Here is a 15,132-nt window from a genome sequence, read left to right on the forward strand (position 1 = left end):
GGAACTGTATTAAGGGGTCGCGGCATTAGGAAGGTTGAGAACCGCTGATCTGAGGGAATATTTACTCAGCAGGATCAACTCCCTTCCCTAACGGGGGGCAGGCAAAAGGGAGGAGATCCTGCTGGGGACGGGGCCTGAGGGGTCCTTCCCCAGCCTCTCTTCCCCTCAGGTGCACATTTGCCTCTCACATACCAGCCTTGCAACCCGCACCCCGTGCTCTCTGCGCTGCCCACTCCTACATTCCTAATTTCCCGCATATCTCTCCCTCCCAATCCACTCTCTCCACTCCTACCCCCCTTCTGCCAGTGGGCCTCCAATGCCCCAGGCCTCAGTTTACCCCCAGGACAAAAAGGCAGCAGCCTTGAACTAGGCAGCCTTGGCCTTAAGGCCTCATGAATAAAACATGCTGGCAGTGGCAGGTCACCCGGGGAACACGGGAACACAGTAAGACTTTATCCACAGTGGACACAACCCCCACTCGTCACCAGTAACAACTCTTCCCGTTCTCTTCAGCCAGCAACTATCCAACCGTCTGCTCCTCTTCCCCCACAGCAGCCCCCAACCCCAAACTTCAACCTCCTGGGGTGACTTGGCCAGGTCTGTCACCAGGCCAGGTATGTAATATCAGGAGTACAGGGCAATCAGCAAATACCTGGAGGAGGAGGAGGAACAGAGAACAGCAGAAGAGGAGGAAATGGAGGGGAAGGGGGAGGAGAGGGGGAAGAGGAGGGGGAGGATGGGAGAAGAGAGAAAGGGGTAGGAGGGAAAAATGAAAGGGGTAGGGGGAGGAAAGGCGAGAATGAAGGGAAGGGGAGGGGAGGGGGTAGAGAATGGAGGAGGAGGGGAGGGGGGAGGGGCGCTCTGAAACCTGCGCAACATCAAAGCCTTCCCAGCCGCAGAGCACAGTCACGTGCCGCGGCCTCGTTCCTTCGCTGGGAAAAGCCGCTGGGCCTGGGGCTGCTGAAGGAATTTTAAATCGAGGCAGATTGCCTGGAATATTGGGGGGTGGGGGGTGCAGTCGGAGAGCTTTATTTCAAGGCAGGTTTGGAAACCTTTCCCCTCAAGGAGAGCGTCAGGGCAGAAGGGGCCTCAGGTCAGCCGTATGGCAGGTGGCCAAGAGTGGGGACCACCCAGCTACTCCCAGCAGCTAGCTAGCCCCTTGTGGCAGGGACAGCCCCTTATCAAGAGAAGCCAGAAATCTGGATTTTTATGTGAAAGCTTCCTCTTTTTAATATTGGCTCAAGTGAAAGGAAAAACAAACACACACGCATGGACCAAATAGAGCGTGTCCTGATTTGGGTCCAGGACCTTGGTCTGATGGGCTCCAACCTACTTGTATCACAGGTGGGGAAACAGAGGCCCAGAGAAGAAGGCATTTGTTCAAGGTCACACAGTGGGCACCCAAGGGAGAGGATTAGAACTTGGGGATGTCAGGACTCCCGGGCAGGAACCTCGGGGGTCAGGCAGACAGGCCAGCCGGAGGGTCCCAGAGCCCAAGGGGCAGACAGGACTGTGACTGATGGGGGGAGGGGTAGTGGCAGGGGAGGGTTTCAGAGCCCTACCAGGTCCAGCCCAGGCCAGGGCGCCCACCACTCGGCCCCTCCTCTTCCTGAACTAACCCAGGCCCGCCTCTCCGCCTGGGCTCAGTGTGCTCTCCCTGCCCACTTCTTCATGACAATCTGACCCATCCTCCAAGTCCTCTACTCCCTGGGGCCCAGCCTCAGCAGTTAGTCATTCGCTCAACCATTCATTCTGCTGCCAGCTACTACCAGGAGCCCCACCCACAAGGAAGGTCAGCACAGCGGGCAGAGGTAAGGCTTCCAAGAGGGAGCAGCTGCCTCTATGGGGGTCTCCCCAAAGGAAGGTCCCAGGGCAGGGGATATAGAATTCTGGGCAGAGCACCCAGCATCTATGTTCAATTCGGGGGAGGGGTGAATGACCACTGATGGATTGAGGAGAGGCTAGGTGGGAGGTGGATGTGTGGAGCCCCAAACCCAGACTTAGGAGCTCAGTCGCCTATCTGGAGGGCTCTGGGGAGCCCCTAGAGGTGTCTGACCAGGAGAGAGGTGGGCTCTGATCTTCGCTGTGGGGGTCTCAGGAGCAGGGCTGGAAATGCTGCTCTGGATGTCCTTTGCTCCATTTGCTCACATGACAAGTATTTGCTGAGTGCTTACTCTACACCAGGCCCCAGGCAGATGAGGTGCCTGCCCTCCAGTGGGAGCAAATGTGAACACGAAAGCCACCACAGGGTGAGAGACTATGATGGGGCCTGAACTGGACAGGGCAGGGGACTCGGCCTGAGCTGAGCTGGTCCCTCCAGGTAGAAACCCACCTGCAAGGTGAGGGCAGGAGCCGTGGAGGGCAGCAGAGGAACAGGACTGTGCCCAGAGATGAGAGGAAGGGGTGAGGGGGTGGGAGTTAAGTAGTAAAAGTGGTTCAGCAGGCCGAGGTGTGGGCAGGAGCCATGTGGAAAGTGACGGAGCTTCTTGACTTTATCCCAAGGGCAACGGGGGGAGTGACGGAGGGAACAGAAGAACCGACGCTTGTGGGGTGGGGGACCTGGCTGCACGCCTCGGCTCTCCCCGGGGCTGTCGTGGGGGAGGCACTTCCTTTCTATCTGCAGAGCCCCAGCACATGAGCAGCTGTTCCCTCAGACAGACCTCAGTTCCAGCCAAGGAAGAACTTCCCAGTGTGCAGAGACCACTAGCTAGTCAGCTACATGAGCAAGACTGAGGTGGACAGGCCCAAAGTCTGGGCCCAGGGCTCCCAACTACTGCTGGATGACCTCAGGCAAGTCCCTCAGCCTGAGCCCCCACCCCCTGAGGAAGCGCCCTGGGAGAAGGGCTGCTGGGGAACTCAAGAGAGCAGCCTGCAATGGACCTAGCTTGGTGCTGACCGCTGGCCCCGGAGCTGGCATCAGAGGGGCAGCCGGGGAAAGGGGCCATGCCTGGGGTAGTTGGGAGGTACCCTTCACTGAGCAGGAGCCTTAATGCCACTAATAACAACACTATAAAGTGTTATGGGCCCCATTCTCCAAGTGAGGAAACTGAGGCCAGAACAGTGAGGAGTGAGGCTAGGCTGGGGGAGACCACAGTCAGGGTTTTTGGGAAGGGTGCCCCAGTGGAGGGGCTACTCTGAGACAAAGCCAAAGGTCTCTGGGGAAAGGGTTCAGAGAGTGGGTGGCCTTCTTTCCCAGGCTGGGTCAGACGGCTGAAGGGAAAACCACCCAGGCGCCTGTCTTCATTGCTGGCACTTCCATTCTCCATCGGGTGCCCAGCCCTGGGACAGGTATGTGGGGAGGTGGGGCTCAGAAAACCCATCACTATCCTCAAAGAGCTCCCACCCCACCTACCAGCCACTAACCACCCCCGTTTTACAGATGCAGAAACCAAGGCCAGGAGAGGATCTTTACCAAGGTCACCAGCCAGTGAGAGGCAGAGCCAGGCGCAGTCCTCTGCTGAGTGGGATTCCTGATGTCTCATGTGGGGGGCGGGACAGGAAGGAGGAAAGGAAAAAGGAAGGAAACCGGCATTGCCTGTCGCCCTGCCCCAGCCAGGCTCATCCAGGATACCTCCCATCAGACTCAAACCAAGGAGCACACAGCGCCCTCCCGCCCTGTCTTTCTGGAATGACTTCTTTACTGGGAGCTCCTCCAGCACAGGGGCCTCATTTGGCTCAACCAACCCCAGCCTGGAGCCCTGCACACAGTAGGGGTTTAGTAAACACTGGGGTGAATTATTCCTAGAAACCGCCATGTGCCAAGTTCTGCAATACGGACCTGAGGGCGTCGGTGTTATTCGCACTATTGTAGACGAGGAAACTGAGGCTCAGGGAGGTCCAGAGGTCCGGCCCCTCGCCCTCGGTCCCAGAAACAGCCAACGCTAGCAAACAGAGCATTTGCTCGGTGCACAGCAGAAATCCAAGCACCTCGCAGGATGTACTCATCTAACCTTCAAACAACCCTTGAGGCAGCTACTACCTTCTCCCCATTTTCCAGATGTGGACCTGGACGCACAGAGAATTTTTTAAGTAACTTGCCTGACAAGCCCAAGAACTGGGATTCGACCCCAGGCTGTCTGGTCTCAGTGCACACCTTTAACCACCTCTCCCCACGATAAGCTTCCTGGAGAGGGAGAAAGCGGAACTCGCTGGCCTGCGGATGAGAGGTATGCACAGCTTGGAAGAGGCTCAGGCCAAAGGGAGGAGGAGGAGGAAGAGGAGGGGAGTTGAGGGGGAAAGAAAGGGGAGAGGGAATTGGATGAGGGGGAGAGGGGGAGGAGGAGGAAAGAGAGAAGGGAAAGGGGTGAGGGAGGAGAGGGAAAGGAGAGGAAAGTGAGGAGGGGCCTGGCAGACCACATTCCAGTCTGGCTGGGGCCAAGACCGTCAGTGCCAGGGAAGATCTGCCCAGTCCCAGGGCTGCGAGAACATCAAAGCTGGGTCCCAGCCAGCCCCAAGGTAGCGTCCTTTGAGGTTTGGCAGAGATGGGGCCATATTTCAGGCTGATACAAAGCAGGCTGCACCCCACCCCCTCCGGCCCGAGATCCCCATCTGGGTTGTCTACTTAATACCCCATTACAGGAGAAAATATACAGCCAGCTCTGGCCGGCCTCAGCTGCCCATGCCTCCCTCCCAAAAGATCAAAGCTGGGCTAGATGCCTGCCCAGAAATTCCGTAAGCGCACACAGAAGGGGGGGAGAGGCAGGTAAAGCCCAACACGTGGGTGGGAAGCGGGGGAAGCCAGGCAGGTGCGGTGGGAACTGGCTTCCAGGTGGGGGCTGAGGTGGCTGGGTCAGGAGCCTGGCAGGAGGGGTGAGCCCTGGGCTTGGGGTGCCCACCTGCCCCACAACCCCTCTACTCCCTGTAGAGTGCTCCCAACTCACTGTCCCCTTGGCTCACAAAGCCTGTTGCACTTTATGTCCATGACACCCCTCTGAGATCTTCCCTGGCCCAACTGCCGGCCCTGGGAGGCAGGTGGTAGCAATGAGACAATTTGTATCTATTGTAATTGGCACATCACAGCTGCGGGCCCGCGGCATGCCAGGTAGACACTTGGACTTACAACAACGCTGTGACATGGGCAAAACCATGTCATTGGAAACCGAGGCAAAGGAGTTAGGGGACTTGCCCAGCGTGGTGAGCAGTGGTGGGCTTTGCTATAGTGTCCACGCCGCCACACTGAACCACGTGACTTCCGTCGGGGGAACGCCCCCACTTCAGGGTGGTCTTGGTGGGATGTGAACCAGGTGTCAGTCTCTCCCCAGGAAGTTAACAGCCACATCCTATACTGTGGGGGTGGGCACTGGACCCTCTTCCAGGCTAAGGATCGGGTTCCATGGAGTCCCCAGCTTACCTGACCCTAGGTTCCACCAGTGGCCCCATGCAATGGGGTCTGTTTGTCTCCATGGCTTGTGCTCTTCCCAAAGCAGGAAATACGTTCAGAGAGGCTCAGAGACCTACAGAAGACGAGCAGCCACGGGGAGCTCTGGGCACCCAGCAGGGAAGGAGAGCAGGGGCTGAACTGCGCACCCTCTGGGCACCCCCCCCCCAACCAATGCAGTCCCACGAGCACTGAAACAACCAGGGCTCAGCCTGGCTCCTCCAGCGCTGTCTCCTGGACCATCCCGTTGCAGGTGAGAATTAGTTCATGAGCTGGTCCCATTCCCTAATTCATACTAGGTAGTGACTGACTCCTTCCTCTCGATGAGGGCCTCCCCCCCCCCAAAAGTGTGCCTCCTCCTGTATCTCCCTGACCCCTTCTCAATAAATGGCACTGTCATCTATTTGGGGCTAGAAACCTGGGGACATCCCACCCTCTCAAACCCCAGCATTTTCCTGGTTTTCCCATGTCCCCCTCCCATTATCCGCAGTGGCTGTCCCATCGGCCTCTTTAACTGCACATCTGACCAAGTCTCTCCCGACTCCCGGGGGAGACCAGACTCCTTGCCTGGGTGGACACCTGGCTCACCCCTGAAGTCCACGTCCTTATTTCCCCAGCAGCTGCCTAACTGACATCTGTGGGGTGGATGGATGGATGAAGTGCCTGTTCCTTGGCACACTGTTCCAGCATCAGGGTATCTCTGTCCCATCACCCCCATCCATTCCTCCAGACCCCAGCCGCCCCGGGGCTGCCCATCCTCTGGTGTCCATACCACTCGGCCTGACAGTGACCCTGGGCCTGGTGTCATCATTGGTGTGCCTCCTACCTCTCCATGGCTGGGAGCTCCCCGAGGCCCAGAGGATGTCTGCCCCTCATCCACCCCCACCTGTCCATCCCCTCGTAGGGCAGGGCCCTCAGAGGCACTCAACTGAAAGGCAGGAAGATCCTCTCAGGAAAGATACTCACCTCACTGGCAGAGCCATGCTCATTCCATTGGGAATCAGACGCAGAGGCACGGGCGCCCCTGGGGGCTCAGAGACCTCTGTCCCTTCACTGATCACTGAAGGTTGACCCTGGCAGGTTCCCCACCCCCACTGCCCTCTCCATTAGGGACAGAGCAGAAAGCAGAAGGCGAATCAAGCAATTTTCCAGACCTAGTGGGGCTCGGCAAGCCAATTTGAACACGGAATAAACGTCTGGCCTCGGCGAGGGGGCACAGCACACAGTGTGAGCACAGTGGCTGCCGGGGGCCCCCACAGCCACCCCCCACCTGGAGCCAGGGCTCGGCTGGCCCGAGATGCCGCGCACGGCTGCCAATTCCCCAGCTCAGCAGAAAGCCTCCATTTTGCAGGGAGAAATTAATGAAAGGGAGAAGCCTGGGAAATTACGAGTTGCCACCTGCAATTTCTCCTTCCAAGGAAAGTGGCGCGATGGCTGATTACAGCAGCAGCCGCCCTGCCAGCCTGGGCCAGCAGCTGAGGGCCTTGTCTGCCTGCTAGGAGACAGGTGGGAAGAAATGAGGGGGACTTAGGCACCCCTCCCAGGCACCTCAGAACTGGGGAAACCTCCAGCTCCCTTACCCCTCCATTACCGTTTATCAATAAGCTGTCAGTGGGCCTCTTGTGACCTGAGAAACCCCATAGAATAAAAAGCATGAGACCCACACACACACCCGCTCCCCATCTCCCCACCTCAGGTGCTGGGTTCTTCAGGGGGGGGGGTTAGGGAAATGGGCTGATGGGGCTTCAGCCACACCTGGAGCTGCGCTGGGTGCCTTCATCTCATGAGTCTTCAGCACCACGGGGATGGGGTTGTGGAGCCATTTCACAGACCAGGAAATACGGAGGCTCGGAGAGCAAAACTTGTGTGCGGCTGATGATGAGAGCGTTGGGGCTGGGTGCCAACCCGAGCCATTTGGTGGCGATAGTGGGGCTCTTTCAACAACAGAGGACTGCCCCTGAGATGAGCTGAGGAAGGACAGTCGCATAAGACACTCACTGCAGTAGCTGAGACTTGCATCTGACCAGTCTGACCAGTGGCACGAAGTTGTCAAGTCACTGCCGTCCTCCCTTCTGAACTGGGGGGGGGGAGGGGGGGCAGAGCCTGGCCTGGTCACCACCTCAAGCCTCTCCTTTAGTAATCAAACCAAGTTCCTCGACTCCCAGCCTGCCATCTGTACTAAGGGCTAGGCCAGTGAACAGCTGGGAAGGAAGGGTGACTTCGGAGCCACTGCTCTGGGTTCCACCGCCCCACCTAATCTGACAGGAGCCAGACCATTCCTCCCTTTCCAATAGCTCACAGGTGTCCAGCTCCCTCAGATGTCAGCCCTCACCAGAATGTGAATTCAGACTAAGGTGTGAATGACTGACACCAGCTTGACCTCCTCCTCTAGGGTTTATGCATTCTGAGGCACTACACCTGACTTCCCAACTGTGGGGATGGTGATTCACAGGGGAGAAGTGCTGAGTGAAGAGCCCCCTGGGGTAAGAATCTGGATGCCTGGCCTGGCCCTTGCACAGAGCATCCAACACAATGGAATGCAGCCAGCCCAGTGGAAGACCAGGCCTCCTGGGCCAGCCCATCCTCCTTTATTTGTGTGTCCTGTGGTAAACCCCATGCCCTCTCTGAGCCTCATTCTCCTTGTACTCTCCCCAGTGGTGTGACCCCAGGCAAGTCCCTCAGCCTCCCTGGGCTCCAGCTTGGAAAGCCAGGAGGCAGCCTGCTGTTGGTATCCTTCGGAAGGCAAACTTTGAAGCACCGCTATCTCCCAGCTCCAAGGCCCTGGCCATATATTATTATAATGGCCTTGGCCAATAGGGGCGCAGGCTATTAGAATGAGTTAAGACCAGATTAATCTGCTTAAAAAAATATGCCTGGTTTTTACGCTGTGTATTCCTTCCTAACAACTCAGGCTCCTTCCAGGCCATTATCTCGTTTTATCGTTAATTCAATTCCATAAACATGTATTAAGTGTCTATTATGTGCAGGGCCCTGGTATGGTAGATGGGGGGGGGCCTATGGGGGGGCAGCCCTAGCCCTCAAGGTGCCTACAATCAGGCAGGGGACCCACCTGACCCTAAGACTTCACCACTGGGACATGAAGCAAGGGAGCTGGAGCTCAGAGGAGGGAGACGCTCACCAGCCTGGAGGATTTGGGAGTGCTTCCTGGAGGAGGGGGCCCATGAAAACTGGAATTGGAGACAGTAACATGTGACATGGACAGAGGACCTACTATGTGCCATGTATTGTTCTCAGCACTTTACACACAGGGGCTCAATCCTAACCATAATCCAGGGGGCCGGCACTAATGTCACCCCCATTTTACAGATGAAGAAACTGAGGTTCAGAGAAGTAATTTATCAGAGGTCCAAAGCTGGTAAGGGTGAAGCCATGAAATCCAACCCCAGAGCCTGGGCTTCAACCTCTATGTAAGGTGCCCAGTACCCAGAAGGGTGCTTGAGGTGGAGGGCGGGCCCAAAGTATCTGGGAAAGAAGAAAGGAAGGGAGGGAGGATGAACACTCAGCCTCTGCCACGTGCCAGAGCTGAGTGTAGTCCTTCCAAGCAGGCTCTTGAAGGATGGTTGGATTTTGGTGAGCAGAGACAATGCCAGGGGGAGGGGTAGTCCCCTGGGCAGGGCTGTGGAGTCAGCCAGAATTAGGTCCAAATCCTGGCTCCACCTCGCTGGCTAGGGCATCACATGCTGTTACTTAACCTCTCTGAGCCTCTACCCCTGTGAAAATTGGGCGGTAACACCTGCCCTACTGGGCAGAGGTGGGGATGAAGTGGGCTGGGACTGCCCACTGTGGGCACCGGTGCCTGCAGCCTGGTGTGGAGGGCTGACAGAACACACCGGAGGGGCTGGCTGGCCCAGGCCACTGGCCCAGCGGGAGCCATGTGAGAAGCATGGACTGTGAGCCTCACAGAGGTGGCCCAAGGTTGGATTGGGAGGGGCAAGTGGCACATGTCCATTCTGTAAACGAGAAGACAGGTAACAGAGGGACCCAGAGAACCCCATGCGACAGTCACTAGACTCATTCTCACATTCTCCCCTGAAGATGCATAGACAGCAAATGATGCATAGAGCAGGGCCCCCACCTGCTCTGTCAGCCTGGAGGGAACAGGGTGGAGACTGGACAAGCAGGGACTACGGAGCCTGGAAGCTGCCAGAAACCAGAGCCCATAGTGGCCAATGCCAGGAGCCTCACTCCATCACCCAGGCCCCCAGCAGGCACCCATGTCCTGGGCCTCCTGGCCCACCTCCCCAGCCTCCTCCCTTACCACCCCCCTTCTTCCCACCAGGCAGCCCCCCGGCTTCTGAGCCTCCCCACCCCTCTACCCGTCCTGCACACCCTACCCTCCCCCTGCCCCAGTTCCCAATGCCAGCAATGCCCTCCTGGTTCCCTCTTTGTCTGGAAAAATGTGCATTCTTCCAGTCTCAGCTCATTTTTTTTTCTGTAAAACTGTCTCTGTGACCCCACCACAGACAGGGGAAGGGGGGCTCCTCTGTATTCTTAGAGCCCTTCACAGGCCCCTCAATGAAGCGGAATAGCAAGTGACAAGGACCGCAGCTTTGAGTTCAAGTTCAGCTTTTCATGAACTAGCTGCAAGTTAGGCCACCTCTCTGAGCCTTGCTGTCTTCATCTATAAAATGGGGTAATACCAGCACCTCACAGTGTGGTGGTGACAATGAGATAAGAAAACTGCTTGGAATAGTGCCTGACTTTTGTCACCATCATCACCATCACGATGCCCTGAGGTTGTTGTCTACAGAGCTAACTCCACACTCCCAGCCCCATCTCACCAGCGCTCTGCACAGGGCCTGGTGCCTAACAGCTGCTGCCTCAGAGGACAGAACAACCAACTCTGCCTGGGGCAGCCATAAAAAAAAAAGGTGGTACCTATTGAGGTTTTGAAGGACGCATAGGAGACTCCAGGCAGAGGGAATTGTTTCAGTTGGACCTTGCAGGCCTCAAATGCCACACTGAGGAATTTGGATTTCATCTTAGTGGCAGTGGGAAACAGATTTTTTAATTAGGGCAACAACAGTCATTCATCAAACATTTGCTGAGGGCCTACTAGGTACCAGGTACTGGGGATACAGTGGGAAACAAGATAAATGTGGTCCTGGGGCCTCAAAGCCAATGTTCCAGGGGGGCAGACAGAAAATAACAGAGAACCTCATAAATAATTCATTGATTCCAGCTGTCTGGAGGTTTCAGCAGGAGAGGAAAGTGGTGCCCTGAGACCATCGACAATAACAGGAATCCAGCTGTGTGTGTATGGGGGGGGGGGGGCGCGATGGGAGGGCGGAGCTCTGAGGAAGTCCTGTTTCAGCCAGACCTTAACAACAGGGCCTTAGCAGAGAGAAAAGGGGACAGAGCAGGAAGCGAACATTCCCGCAGGGTGAAGAGAACCGGCATAGCCCTGAGGTGGGCGGGAGTGGCGGCCTGTGTGGCTGGGGTGTGATACTGGGGGGACCAGTGTGGCAAAGGGGAGGGCCGGGGCAGGGCCCCTGGGCCCAGGTGAGCAGTTTGGGTTGGCCCCCAGGCGATGGACAGCCAGGCCAGGAGGCTGAGAATGGAAGGTTGCCAGGTCCTGGTCACCTTGCAAGTTCCTGGACAGGGAGGGATGGTTTAAGACCACACCGAGACCCCGGAAAGGCCAGGACCCCCACACAGCCCAGCCCACACAGCCCGGCCTGCCCAGCTGCCCGCCTGCCCTCCTCCCCAGCAGCGTGGCTACCGGTTGATTGATGAGCGGGAGAGTCGACCACATCTTGAGTTTAGCTCAGCTTCTGGCTGCATCTGGGTGACACTGGCTCATCAGTACCAGAGAAAATACGGCCTAGAGTGTGGGCCAATTAGGAGCCGCACAGCTGGCCAGAGCACTGTCCGCAGAGGGCTCTCCTCGGGAAGCTGGATATGTGAGCGTGGGAAGGGGGGCGGGGAGTGTAGGGGGGTCATACCCTGTCTGCACCGGGACCTGCCACCAGCTCTCCCATCTGAAAAACGCTCCAAGCGAGGGTCCCAGCAACTGGACACATGGTCAAGGAGGCAGAGGGGAGCTGCCTGAATGCAACATCTCCTGGCACCAAGACTAGGCCCGAGACCCTCACCCCCCATGCAGGGGGTGTGGGGGGGCACTGGGTAGTGTGTCATAAGAAGGGGTGTCCTAGCTCTAACACACTCTCACCGGAGGGCCATGGGTGAGGCCCTTGGCCTCTCTGTGCCTCAGTTTCCTCATCAGAGAAATGGGGGCATTTTTGCCTCAGAGGGTGGTTGCAAGTCTCAAACCAGATTCTGGACTGACTGCCTTTCAAGTACAAAGTGCTCCGAGGATCAGGCCTCCTTCAGCTGTGAGCCAAGGGGCCGTCCTTAGAGCCCTGCCAGTGACACAACCACGTCTTGGGCAGGAGTGAGATGCAAGCGAAGGGCCTGGGTAGGAGTCACAGAGAGCGCAGCCCCGGGCCTGGCCCCTCTCAGCTGGGGAACCTGCTGGGGGTCTGTCCACTCCCGTGCAAAACGGGGATAAAAACACCCTCAGCACAGGGCTGAACCCCAGGTACCCTGCAGGCGCACAGAACCTGCCACTTGTCCTCCTGACTCTGCCTCTTTTCCCAGTTCCTCTCACAAACCCCTGAGCCAGAGTCTTGTACACTCAACAGCCTTAGCCTCCTAGGCACAGGAGTCACTCAGAAACGGGGACTCACAAGGGTCTCCTGCTTGGGGGTGAGGGGAGGTTGCTGAGACTCTAGGGGTTTGCATTTTAGAAGAGGAACTTGGACAGGGCAATAGTTATGCCTAAGGAATGAATCACTAATGATAAAATTTCTGCCAATAGGCAAGAAGCAAGGGAGGAAGACACTGAAGGCTGGGGAAGGTCCTTCTTAGGAAATCACCTTGCAGAGATGGGCAGCATTTATAGGGTATGTACTAAATGGCTGGCATTATATCAGGCACAGGGGACATAGAGAAAATGGAGACTTCCTGACGTGTGGGAGGTGCCCGTCAGGAAGGAAGGAAGGAAGGAAGGAAGGGAGGGAGGGAGGGAGGGAGGAAGGAAGGAAGGAAGGAAGGAAGGAAGGAAGGAAGGGAGGGAGGAAGGGAGGGAGGAAGGAAGGAGTGACTGGGGTTAGAGCACCAAGGACTCGACCACAGGCTATGTTCCCCCGTCAGGAGCCTGCCTGCCTGGCACCAGGACAGCACATGCAGCCATGGGCCCACCAGATTCAGCTGGGAATGGGAACCTAATGGGCAGAGCGGAAGAGCTGGGTTCCCTGGCTGGACTTAGCCTTACTAATAAGGGTCTGACATGTTCACGGCCATCGCTGTCTGTACAGCCCATTCCCCAGTGTGTGATGTCCTGTAAGGAAAGACATGCCCATGGCTGTCCTGGCCCTGCCACCCCATTGCTGTGAGGCCCTGGTCACCTCCCGTCCTTGCTGTTCTGAGCCTCTGGCTCCTTGTCTGAAAGATGTAAATGGTCATCCCTGCCGTGAAAAGCCAGGAAGTGGCAAAAGTCGGAGAGTGTCTCCTTCCCTTCCCCTCTCCAGTGCTTGGGCAGCAGGTGAGGGTGTGGGGCACACAGCCCCTGGCCCCTAACTTCCCATGCCCAGGTCCCACATGCTCAACACCCACCTCAGGTGCCCACAGGATGACCGCTGGGTTCCTGGCCGCTGGCTTGGGTGTTGGGGGTTGTTCCCCATTGTTCTCATTCCCAGGACAACCAGAGTCTCACAAACTTCCCTGCTTGGCTCACACCAGCAACACACGGCCCCTGGACCAGTCTCTCAGCTTCCCCACCTGGAAGTGTAGGTGGTAATGCCCACCTCTGGGTAGTGTCATGTGACTTATGTCCAGAGCACTTCAGTGTCTGGCACTTAGTAGGCCTGTGATGAGTGGAAGCAGCTGCTGGGATATGGGCGGACTCCCCGGCGCACAGTAGGGCTTCAACCCTGATGCTGCTGACCCCCATGGTACGTGGCCAACCAGGTGAGGTTATCAAAGGCCCTGAGAGCCCGAGGTGACCTGGAATCACTGGCCCAAAACGGGGTCCTCTCCCCACGTCAGGGAGGACCCCGCAGCTGCACACAGAGCTCTGCCCGGTGCACTGTCTCCTTCTCACCCCTCTAGGCCTCATTCATGCTGCTCCTACCTCCTGGAAACCCCCCCCTCATATCTAACTCCACCAGGCAAAATCCTGCTCCCCTTCATGGCTTACAGCCACCATCTCCTCCTCCAGGGATTTCTTCGATCACCCAGGATGCATCTTGCTTCCTCTGGACACCTCTAGGGCTGTCAGAAACCTGGCTCTAACCCTGGATAACTCCTGGGCACCCGGAATTCATTGCAGCCTAAACAGAATTCTTAGTCCCACGTCAGGACCTTCACACAGGCTGTTCCCTCTGCCTGCAGTGCTGTTCCCTAAGACCTATGCATAGCAGTCTCCTTCCCGTCCTTTACCTCTCAGCTAAAATGTCACCCTCTCAGGGGCTCTGTCGTGTTCTGTGCCACATCCTGTGCCTCTAGAACAGCACCAGCAACAAGGCAGATAGGGAGCAGCAGGGATCCCCATTTGAGAGAGTTCCCAGGCTAATGCTGGGGCTACCCCCACCAAGGGCCCCACATGACCACAATATGAGGAGGAGACATCTCCACTAACCCCAGGGCTGACAGATAGACTTAGAGGTGATGCGGGGCATATCTGGAATTGGCCGGAGCCCATCTCTGCTGGACATGTGCTCTGGGGCAGCCGCCTAATGCGAATCATTTCTGTCATCAGGACACGGAGGGGCTTGACACAGACCAGCTGCTGCCGCCGACGGACAGGCTGCTGGAGCGCCGATGGGCTCTCAGCAAAATTGATAGCCGTTGTCAGAAAATGATTTCCCCACAGCCCCATCGCAGGCCCTCGGAGGAGCTCGAATCTCAGGCAGCGATGCCTCCTGGGGCTGGCGGTCAGGCAGGCAGCCAGCCAGGTGGGCGGCCCTTACCTGGCCCAGCTGCTTCCCAGGGGTGGGGAGCCTGCAATTCCCTGGTGAGGAGAGCCCGCGGGGCCCATGCCAGGGGCTGTGGGGACAGTAGGAAGCCTGGCCTTCCCTCAGGCGAGAGCGGAGGCTCCCGCCTGTATCTCCAAGCCCAGTGCAGAGCCTGGTACGGCGCAAGCACCCAGAGAATGTTAAATGAATGAGCAAATAATGACAATTCTAGAAAGCTTCAGAGGACGCCGGACCAGCATATAGAGAAAGGATTCGCCAAATGGACAAGGAGGGCAGAAGGCACGGGCACTGGCCACCCAGAGCCCACCCATCCACGCACCTACCCAGTAAAGGAGGGAGTGAGTGAATGGTGGGAAATGGTGAACAAGCTCCCCCGTCAAGGCCCAACCTGGACCAGAACCTCCCCTCTCAGGCCCTCGACCCAAACATGCTCACACCACAGCAATTTTTTTAAATTTCAAATTGACTATACCTGCTTTTTTAAAATGACAGGAAATCGTATTTGATGATGCAAAGCTCTTTCCATTGTTTTTTCAGAAACAGCTAGAATCAAGGAGTGGTCTGGAAAGACCGGGGGGGGGGGCACCTGCAGAGATTCCCACAGGACCCAGTCCTGCCCAAGAGAGAAGGTTCTGGAAAGGTTCAGGCCATCAGCGGTCACCGACCACCTAACTGGGGGCCTGAGGCACTGGAAAGTGGGAGAGGCCAGCTGGGGCCTCAAGATTCTTGCACCCAGCTGGGGGTCCAGAGGGATGG

The 15,132-nt window shown here is 57.2% G+C and overlaps 1 long non-coding RNA gene across 1 annotated transcript; it reads left to right on the top strand.

Moving 5' to 3' along the window:
• Positions 1-3,387: 3,387 nt before the first annotated feature.
• On the top strand, positions 3,388-14,929 carry LOC109371468 (uncharacterized). Its single transcript, XR_002121883.1, has 4 exons — positions 3,388-4,166; positions 5,427-5,630; positions 12,219-12,303; positions 14,160-14,929. It is a non-coding gene; the product is annotated as an uncharacterized LOC109371468 (long non-coding RNA).
• Positions 14,930-15,132: the final 203 nt, after the last annotated feature.

Source organism: Hipposideros armiger, unplaced genomic scaffold (genome assembly GCF_001890085.2).
Source record: "Hipposideros armiger isolate ML-2016 unplaced genomic scaffold, ASM189008v1 scaffold_572, whole genome shotgun sequence".
NCBI lineage: Eukaryota > Metazoa > Chordata > Mammalia > Chiroptera > Hipposideridae > Hipposideros > Hipposideros armiger.